Here is a 10,360-nt window from a genome sequence, read left to right as displayed (position 1 = left end):
GACCATGTATATTGTGGTTTTTGCATCCAGCACGCAGAAAACCATTTTAGGTTTTTTAGCATTTTAAAATATAATAAAAATATAGAGAGGAAAGAGGCTATCAGAGAAGATTGAAGAAATCCAATTCGGAAAACGTCATTAAAGTCGACTTGAACATATTTCCACCAATTGATTCCTTTTGGATTCTTTGAAGTTTTTATGTTTTTCTATTTTTGTGGTTATATGACTTTGAAATGTTTTTATTGCGATTATAAACTAATTTTCTAAATACTTAAGGGAGATGAACCTATGATGAATTATGTCTTTTGATTTCTGTTTGACGCAATAAATACTGAATCTTATCTCAGTTATGTGTGTTTAATTCTAGATTTAATATTTCCGGATTATTAATTCATGTTTGATGTGCTTAATTCAGAGGAGGAATAGACCCTATTTAAGTAGATTTAGCATAATTGAGTGGAGTTGCATGCAATCCTAGAAATAGGAAGACATAAATCTACTGGATTAGAGTCAAATCTAATAGAGAAATCCATAGATCGAGTTAATGCGATAATAGAGGTTTTAATTATAAAGAAATTTAAATTAATCAACCTAGAGTCAGTTGCTCTTAGTCTGAAGAGAAGAGAGATACTAGCATAATTTTAGGGATTTCTAAGGATCAAGATATTAAGTGAATAAATTGTTTAATTCAGATTGATAATGACAAATGCAGTCTAAGTGGACTCTTTTTTGGTATTGTTTCGCTTCTTGGTTATTATTTGATTATTTCTTGATTTGTTCTTTGCCGAGTTCGTAGTTAATTAATTTAGTTAATTTTAGTTTAAACTTAATCACTTCAATTTGTCGCTTAAATAATAGAAAGATGATAATTACTAATACTTTTAGTCATTGTGGAACGATATATTGCTCATTGTAGCTATACTATTTATCGATAAGTGCACTTACTTTATTGTATTTTTAATTGGTTTCGTGAATATCATCAGAATACAAAGACTAACAAATACTTAACCCATAATAAACTATTGAGTGATTTCCTTAAAAAAAATAAAAATAAATTGTTGAAAGATCTTTTAATTGAATTTGCAACTCTACGGTAGCTCAAGGTTAATGAAAATATCATTTGATATCAGCCGTTGACATAGTTAGCTCCTTGCGATTATACAAGGACGAATACCACTTGATTTATATAAAAGATTTCCTGATGACTTTGTTTTGTTTTCTTTAAATCCAAATACACTTCCTTTAAGAAATCGCTTCTTTCATTTTTATTCATGCAAGTCCTTAATTTGAATTAAAAGAATAGTTGACATTTCAAACTAAATTCCAAATTTAGCATAATCATATAATAAAATTTGTTGATTTATACATATATACATATATATAATTTTATTGTAAAGCTTATTTAAATAAAAAGTTCTAATTTAAAGCTTATTTTGCAGTGATCAGAATTTGCTACTAAAATGTGTTTATTGTGATGTTTGCAAATTTACAAGTATGTCTCTGAGCTCTACACAATGAAAACGATGCACCAAATATAATTTTTTTTTAATAAAACCATAACTAAAAAGAAACCTAGTATTATTACTACAACTACGTACTAAATTTCATCATATGGAAATGCTGTTGGGAATTCCACGACCAGTTACACCAGGGCCTGATGAAGGCAGCAGCAGTTCGTATGGAGGAATGCCTGCACCGGTTCGGTTTTAAGTCTCATATCTTTGTTTCTTCGTTTATGATTTCTCGATTTCCCCAAGTTTTGCGGCGAATTGGTCAAACATTTGTAACACTTTATGATCATTGATCCAGCTGCTATGAAATCGTTCATTTTACCCAAGTACTCTTCATCTGGAGAATGAGTTGATAAAGTGTCTTGAACGGCCATGATTTGGTTGCTTGAAGCTGTGTCGGCAACGAGGATAGAAATGTCGCTGAGGGTTCTGCATGAATTTCTCAAAGTCGGGATCGGTTTCTTGCGGTATAAGTTTCCTCATGAGAGTGGGACGGTTTGGCATGTATCCTCCGAATGGGTACTGTCCGAAGTTTATAGCTGCATGCTGGCCTGATGCAGTCCAGATCATGTTGTAAGTATGCCAGACAAGTCTTCTTTCGTGGCGAGTTTAGGCCACCAGGGTTCATTCCTTTTGTCATGGTGACCTCGGTTCTTGATCTCACTCCACCAGGCTTGGAGCTCAACATCAGACGTGACGGAATCGGGTTCGGTGTAAAAGTGTTCGACATAGGATTCTACCCATTCTTTGATGGCAGACCAAATGAGCAGTCCATCGGCTGCATAAGGGTAGTCCTCGATCAAAAGTTTCAGGCCACCGGGAGCTGAAGGATCCTCCACTGCCATGCCCCTGAAAATTGCACCGCGGTTATCTAATATTGTTCTTTGGCGGAGGATAATTCAACTATCTAATATCGAGCCTTACCTATGAATCAGGTCCGCAGGCAATGCTTCCCTGTCAAACCGCCAACTCTCGTAAGCAGCAGCACTTAGTTCCATGGCATACTTTCCGGGGCTGAAAGAAGCCTCAATTATCCCACCTCCGTTAATTAACTTTGTCGTGCAAGTGCATTAATTTCTAGCGTGTAGCGCATATGAGGGTGAAGCAGCTTGTAAATAGGGTGCATTGAGCTAAGCTGTCTGTGAGTTGCAATTATGTATGGCTCCATGCAAGCATGAGTACGCAACCTAAAACGTTCCAATTACCCCCATTCCCGAAAATAAATATCATAACATATAGCATGAATAGAATGTAACAAGATATGCATAAAGTTAACCAGATATGTCTGGACGAAAAAAAGATACGGGTTTTGAAACTGTTCATGTTTTACCAGTGATTTGCAAGCTGATGGACACCGGCATCATTTGCACAAACATGAGCTTTGGCTAGTTTCCAAATCCAGTATGTTGTAGCATCATGTCCATGAGTATAAACATATTTGTTCCGATTTGATGAAGGTGTGGGAGGAAGTGAAAGCTCGATAGCTATTGGTCTTAGAATACCGGTCTTGGTATAGAAGAACACCGTCCGGGATGCATAAGACTTTCTCCCTGGTAAGTTGTTTATCCTCTTGATAAAAGGCAAAAGCATATCATGGAAATCCACCATAAACAATCTTTTTCCTCGAGAGCCTGTAACATCGGATTGTAAAAGAGTGGTCTTAAGAGAATTTCAAATGATTTCTCGATATTATAGGCGGTTTAAATGTTTGAAAAACATCAATACAGTAACAAGAGACTAATACAAATATCTCATCAGACAGTATCATGGATGCCCTTCTGTTTTCCACTAGAAATCAGAACCGGCCCCACAATGTTCACTTATATACACCTGATGTTGGACAAACAAAGCAGTTCCAAAAATTCCAACTTTCAACAAGCAAAAACATTCAGAAACAATCCAATGCCTGATGTAAAACGCGGGTACTTAACAGAAATGTCATCTATAAAACGAGTACATGAAGGTATCAGGGTAGTGCCTGTAAATGTTAATACCTTATCCACGCTCATCCCGTGAAGTTCTTGCTCGATCAATTCCTTAGTGATCACTGATTCCGGGGGCCATAAATAGCAGGGTCTAGTTTGCTAAGAATCGGAAATTCCTGCAAATCAATGAAATCAATGAATTTAAGGGTTCCAAGAGTAATAGCAATCTAAATCCTAATCTAAAACAGGCAAAAGAAATCTATAAATAACCTTCAAATCTCGATATTCACAGGATTGACTCCGGCCAAAGCCTGGCGTGCAAATTCATTGTCTCGCAACCATGAAAATCTGTCCTCTGGAGACAAAAATCCAAGATAAATCGCAAAATAAAACAATGCTCCATTAGTACAAGCTTAAGCTATTAGCCTCATTTCGATGTTATTTAGAGAACAAACTGAAAGGCAAGGGATGAATAAAGCATACTTCTTATAACAGCTGGGATTCATATTTAGCAACTTTTGGCCTACATTGAGAACTTGTTTCATCATATTGCCGATGAATAGATTGTCACCTAATTTTCTTTGCTCATCGTCTTTCAGATGAAACCGTCATTGTATAGCTTATCTATCTCCGAAAAGCATGTGAACGGAATATCAGAACTCGATAAAGTAGCAGCCATCAATGGTACAAGATTGTGAAGAAGTGCTTTCAACCTCCCAGCAGAGAAAGTATCCTGTTTGATCTCCTCGAAGCCTCATCCCGAGGTACGTAAACAGGATGAGGCTTTTCGATTCTACTCTCACAAAGTGGATCTAAATGAATCATCAAATCAAAAAACATATGAAATTCCCGTGTAACAATCCGAAAACAAGTACTTTAACCATAGAATGACATAGGATTACATTGAATATAATACCTATTTTAGAAGCCGGTCGCCAGTTCTACACCGCCTAGGATAAGGCCTTTCCTCGCCACCCAAAACCGGCCTAGCAAGATCTTTGTCCTTGTCAGGTTTACCTAAATCATTATAAACATCATAATCGTAAATTCTTTCATGAGGCATTCTCTCGCCTTTTCCGTTACCACAAATGCTGAGCAAATCTTCCCTTCGTAGGTCTTTAATGCCAGGCGGTGTTTGTGATGGTAAGTATGCCTGTTCATGACAATAAGGCACAGCTTAAGCAATAACTAATCGAATAAACATGCCCCAATTGAAAACCGGAAACCACTAGTATAGAGTTCTTACTTGATTTCGGAATATAATTCGACTTTCCGGATTATCATTCCGAGAATGGATCCAGGTATTTGCAGAGAAGTAAATAGGGACTCCATCGAAATCTTGAACAACAATCTCCAGCAGGTGGAATTCCTTGGCATGCTGGTTGGTGATGAGAACAGCCCCGGGTCTACCGAAGTCGGATGGGACAGTAAAATCGGCTACATATTGAAGTATGTTGTCATGTTCTGGAGGCTTTGGCAACCAGCCCCTTACACAAGCCTCAACGCTCTTCCCCGAATTAGTAACTATAAAATTAGATCATTTCAGTTTCAGCCTATAAGAGATTTAATTAGAGATTCAAGATATAAATAAATTCCTAGACAATAAAGTGGGAATTTCAAGCAAAATGATTCAATCACTAACAATTAGATAACTCTACCATTACTTCCTATAGTTTTAAACAATGTAAAAGACCAACAAATGCAGATGCAATTCAACTTTAAACCCCAACAAAATCCTATGTTGTCTTGTAAGAATCAAACCATATGATCAGACCAAGATACCCCTTTTTTTTCTAGAAAAGAAGAAGAAGAAAAAACAAACCAGGATCAATCTCTTCACTGATGAGCTGAATCAAGATCCCACGACCGATCCCATTCATCAACATTTCCCATTTGTTCTCAATCTTCTCAGTGATGTTTTCCTTCATCTTTTTCTTTATAGTCACAACAGCCTTCACTTGCTTAGAGGAAGATCAGATGAGCCATTACTGTGTTTTTGATTAAGTGTGAGGTTTTAGCTGTTTCCACAGCCTTGTCATCACTGATGACGGCACGAACCAGGGCCTTGACCTCGTAGTCCAGGAAAAGGAGAGCAGCACCGGAACCCCATAGAGCCGTGGAGGTGACCGGAGGGCAGTGCCGGAGAAAGTTGACCTGAGGGAAGAAGGCTTTGGTTTAAAAGCTAACATATTATATAGTGGTGATCGTGAATATGAGAATCCTTAAGCTTTTAGTAGTATATAGGATTAGAATACAAGTGTGGAAAGCAGGGAATTGCCACCAACTAAGCCTTTCTTTATGTGATTATTAATAACAGTCACCTTGACCTGCGCTCATTGGTAGTGGTGTTTTTGTGTCAGCTCGACTCTCCGTCCTTAGAGCTTCTTCTGTTTTTGTTTTTATTTTTAAAGTCTGAATTATTTGCAATACGTATAAAGGTTGCTAACTTGACATCAGCTTAAATAGTAATTATAAAAATATTCTTTACGTTTTCCCCTTGGATGGAATAGATTAATTTACTGTTTAATGTAATTATACATTTGTATTAAAATATTATTTTTCTATGTTGTAGCTTGGAACATTATTTATTTCTTTAGCAATCCGCATGGAACACTCACTCCTTGGTTTTTGTCTCTATAAAGTTTATGCATTGGAAAGGATTTACGTCAAACCTTAACAGACTCTCGATGTTATGAGCGTGAAAATCACTCTCCATAAGGGCCTTAAAGTGGCTCTAATTCTCTCGGTTTTAGTCAATTGAATAAAAAATGGCGTGGAAAACATTGGGATCCGGATACATAACTTACGACAAAGTTGTTGCCATTTCCCATCACAGTAAGAACAGAAAGGGTAAATCCATTTTTTTGGTTCATTACAAACCTATTCATGCTGGAATCGGGTTAGACGGTAGCTACACAGTGGCTACTCATTGGCCTGAAATTTCTTCGGAAATATTGAGTAAAAATATAAGTTTAAAAAATAAGGTTATTTTTTAAATATGTCAGATTTTGTGTAAGATTTTTTGGTTTAGGTTTGGCTCGAATTAGACTAAGCTTTTTTTTTGTTGTTTTGCTTCTGTTTGTTACCATTTTACTATTATATTACTACTATTTTGTTGTTATCTTTAGATATTATATAATTTTTATTTTATTGTTAATTATGCTACTATTTAGAAACATATGCTTGTTAAATTGCAACTATATTAGTGTTATTTAAGTATAAAGACTTTTTTAATGTATTTTAATTTGTTGAGAAATATTATTTTAATATTTTAGTGTATTTGATGTATTATATTTTTAAATTGTTTTATATAAAAAATTATCTAAAAAAATTTGATACAGGCGGGCCGGGTTAGGGTCAGACTCAGGTTTAGCATTTTTAATTTAGGCTAGCCTTTGGTAGAATTTTAGGCCCATTTTCGGGATGGGCTAGGCTCGAGCTTAGAAAACATGCCTAAAATTTTTGCATTGACCCGACCCGAACCTAATCCGACTCATAAGCAAGCCTACTTTAAAGTGAACAAGGCCATATACAGTGATTGATGATCAGAAACCAAAGACCATAGATGGTCTAACAATAGAGGCTAAAGAAGACCTAAAACAAACAATAAACCTAACATGCAAAAGGATTAAAACCAATAAGGTAATAACCTTGTCCCAAACAAAAACAAAGCCTAATGCAATCCAAGATCCATAGACTTTATCTTCAAAAGCCAGGAAAGATGCGATCAAACCTTATTAGCGCATTGAGAGTGCCAAATATATATGATCGAACACCATCAAATCATAATCACATTCAAGCAACTTTTGACGTCTTAAAACTACTCTATTGACTTTGAGCATTAAGTGATGGAAGTTGTCAAAATCAACATCAAATAGACCTAACACAAATCAGTTAACTCTTCACAAAAAAGGTGGCAGCAAAGCCAACTCCGGTAGAAGGGGTCATCTCCAGTGCTTGTCGTAAATACTTAATTTTGGTTTCCATTTTAGGAAATTGTGTTACCTAGTGTGGAACAAGTAGCATGATCATTTCACTTAATATCTCTTTCAGTAAAACAACTAATGTGAGAATAGTTATGTTTGAAAAAATTATGTCAGAACAAGATTCAGTCTAAAAAAACTGTCGTCCAATATAATTGTCATTTGAGAACAACTCCTATAGAAATAGCTAAAGTTCAGAACAACTCCTATTTAGAATAATTTGTTTCAAGAATAGTTATGTTTGTTTGGAACAACTTCTATTTAGAACAATTATGTTTTTAAGAAGAACCATTATTCAGAATAAGCTTTTTCAAGAAAAGCATCACCATGTAACAACTCTTGTTTGTAACAACTTGCGATTGGAACAAATCAGAATAATTTTTATTCGAGAACAACCCTTGTCTTGCGTTTCAAGAGGTATCTATGAAAGATGTTTTACATGGTACCATTTTACCAAAGTAGAAGTGGAAGTAACCTTAAAATATGACAGGGTTCTGGATTATTTTCACTCTTGAGATGTTTCAAAGAGCTTGGCTTGGTAGATCAAATGTGGAGATACCTCTTAACCTTTTCCTGTAACATAAAGTGCTTCTCCATTCTTTTAGAAACACAATGAGTTCTTCTGTACTATTCACCATCACCATCACCATCACCAACAAAACCCTTAACCATCCTCTCTTGACCATTAATGTCATTGTAACTAAAAATTAATTTCAACACTCCCACTATTAATTGTCAGCTTTGTAACTCTTATTCTTGAGACATTATAAATAAGAACCTTTCACAACTAGTGAGAAGACTTTTGGCACTTTCACATTCTGACTCTCAAAAGCTACTTTTAAAAATTCCCTCAACTTAGTCATTTCTTAGCCTTATTCTCAGCCATACACAACCTTTCTCCACCTCTTTAACCACCACCTACTGCTATGCTCAATATTACCTAATCTGCTCCAATCTTCCTCTAAGCATTCCTTGGTAGACTCATTCATTAGTTTACAACGCTTCCTCTCTACATCAAAGAATTTTTACACTTGTCAACCATGTAACCCCCATGAGCCAAAAAGGAAATCTGCAAAAACAAAAGCAACAAGAACAAGACATCAAAATCCATAAAACAGAAACAATGGGAGTGTTAGAGAAATGGGGAATGAAAGGACAGTGACATATTGGAGGGTGGAGGTCGATGGTGGTGCGGGAAAAAAAAGAGAGAAAATGTTGAAAAGAATGGATGCAAGAAATAAGGCAAATGGATGAGAGAAAGATAGGAGGGGAGGATGGGAAGGCGATCACCATCAGCCTTAGGGCCATAATATCGCGCAGAAGACAAAAGAAAATATTAGCGCCGTTGGTTTCTAGGGATTTTGAGAGAAAAGTTTTGTTAAGTGATACATTCGATGAATAAAAAGTAGAACTAATAGTTCCTTTTTTTCTTTTTTGATAGACCATAAAGTATAGTACGTACAACAGAATTAAAGCTAGAAATTTTTTTACACCTCATTTGTTATATTGATCACCTTTTTTCGATGTGCACTTGGTTTATTATGGAAATCCACTTTGATTGTTGTTAAAAATTTTCTAAATATCCTTCTAAATAATTGTGTAGTGACAAGAGAATGTTATTTCTTTTAGTTGTGGTAATCGTGTAAAGATAATTAAATGTGATGTGTTAGTAACTATAGAAGCAAAATCATGTAAAGATAATAAGTGTGACGTGTTAGTAACTATAGAAGCAAAATCATCTCTTATTGATATAAATTTGTCACAATGCTAATGTTGTAAAAACCAAATCTACGATCAAGTTGATTAGATCATCGATCCTTAGTTCAATATTGAATTCTCGGTTCAATAATAATTACATAAAATATTCATAAAAATAAAAAATATAAAAAAAAACTAACAACTAGTTGAACTAACAATTCTTTTGTAACAATTTTCAATTTTTAAAGGTTCATAGCAATTTGTTTTATTTTTAGTTATATAACACCAATTTATTTTAAGAAACTAGTTCGATCGAATTTTGACAACACTACACAATGCTCTGATAGTAGTCAATAATATTTCCTTTCATATCCACATCCATTGTTGCTCCTTTAAACCATTGAATTTTGCTTTGCTTTGAAATATGTAACAATAAAGTCTGGAAGTTAATTTCCTTTATTCGAGGAAAGTAACAAAAAATGCTAAATTTTCTCCAACCTCTCTCTAAGGAGGAAGAAGATGAACTCCATCACAACACAAAAAGGGTTAAAGATGACTTGAAGTTAGTAAACTTCCAAAGCAATGACGAGAACAAGAAATTCATCTCTTCTAAGGATACACTGTTAGAGGAGGACTTCGATAGGTATGAACAAAACTTCCTTTCTCAAGAGTTTAAGTAAATGGAAATCGACACAAAGGATGATTTTTTTAAAGGGAGTCACTCTAGGTCCCAATGGTGATATCTACATTACTCCCTCCAAGGAAAAAAAACATGGAATTAGAAGCAAATGAACCAACACTTTCATTGTTAAACTATTTGTTAAGCTTGTGAACTACCAATTTATCAATTTAAACTCAAATAGAGATGGAAACTAAAAGTCGAGTTTGGTCTCATCGACCTTGGTCATGGCCATTGTGTGCAACACTTGAAGATTACAACATTATAATCAAACATGTATCTTGGTTTGTGAGTGGTCATTTCTTAATTGCTCAAAAATGGCCATTGAATTTTTGACTTCCTAAAGCATTGCTCAGGTATGTTGTAATCAATGAGTTTGTCCTAAAACCTCTAACCAAATACTGTGACCTTAGTATTCTTGCCAAAATTGGATGTAACCTTGGTAACCTCTTAAGGGTTGATAGTTACATATTCTATGAGGAGCGGGGATAATTCTCTAGGCATTGTATACAAATAAATCTTAATCATCCATTGAAAAAACTATATCACCATTGAATGGCAAAA

The 10,360-nt window shown here is 35.1% G+C and overlaps 1 pseudogene; it reads right to left on the bottom strand.

The window, feature by feature from the left end:
* Nucleotides 1-1,607: 1,607 nt before the first annotated feature.
* On the bottom strand, nucleotides 1,608-5,409 carry LOC121227565 (lipoxygenase 6, chloroplastic-like; annotated as a pseudogene).
* Between the last annotated feature and the right edge of the window lie 4,951 nt (nucleotides 5,410-10,360).

This window comes from Gossypium hirsutum, unplaced genomic scaffold (genome assembly GCF_007990345.1).
Source record: "Gossypium hirsutum isolate 1008001.06 unplaced genomic scaffold, Gossypium_hirsutum_v2.1 scaffold_1009, whole genome shotgun sequence".
Taxonomy (NCBI): Eukaryota; Viridiplantae; Streptophyta; class Magnoliopsida; order Malvales; family Malvaceae; genus Gossypium; species Gossypium hirsutum.
The sequence above is the reverse complement of the archived record's forward strand: the minus strand, read 5'-3'. Positions and strand labels throughout refer to the sequence as shown.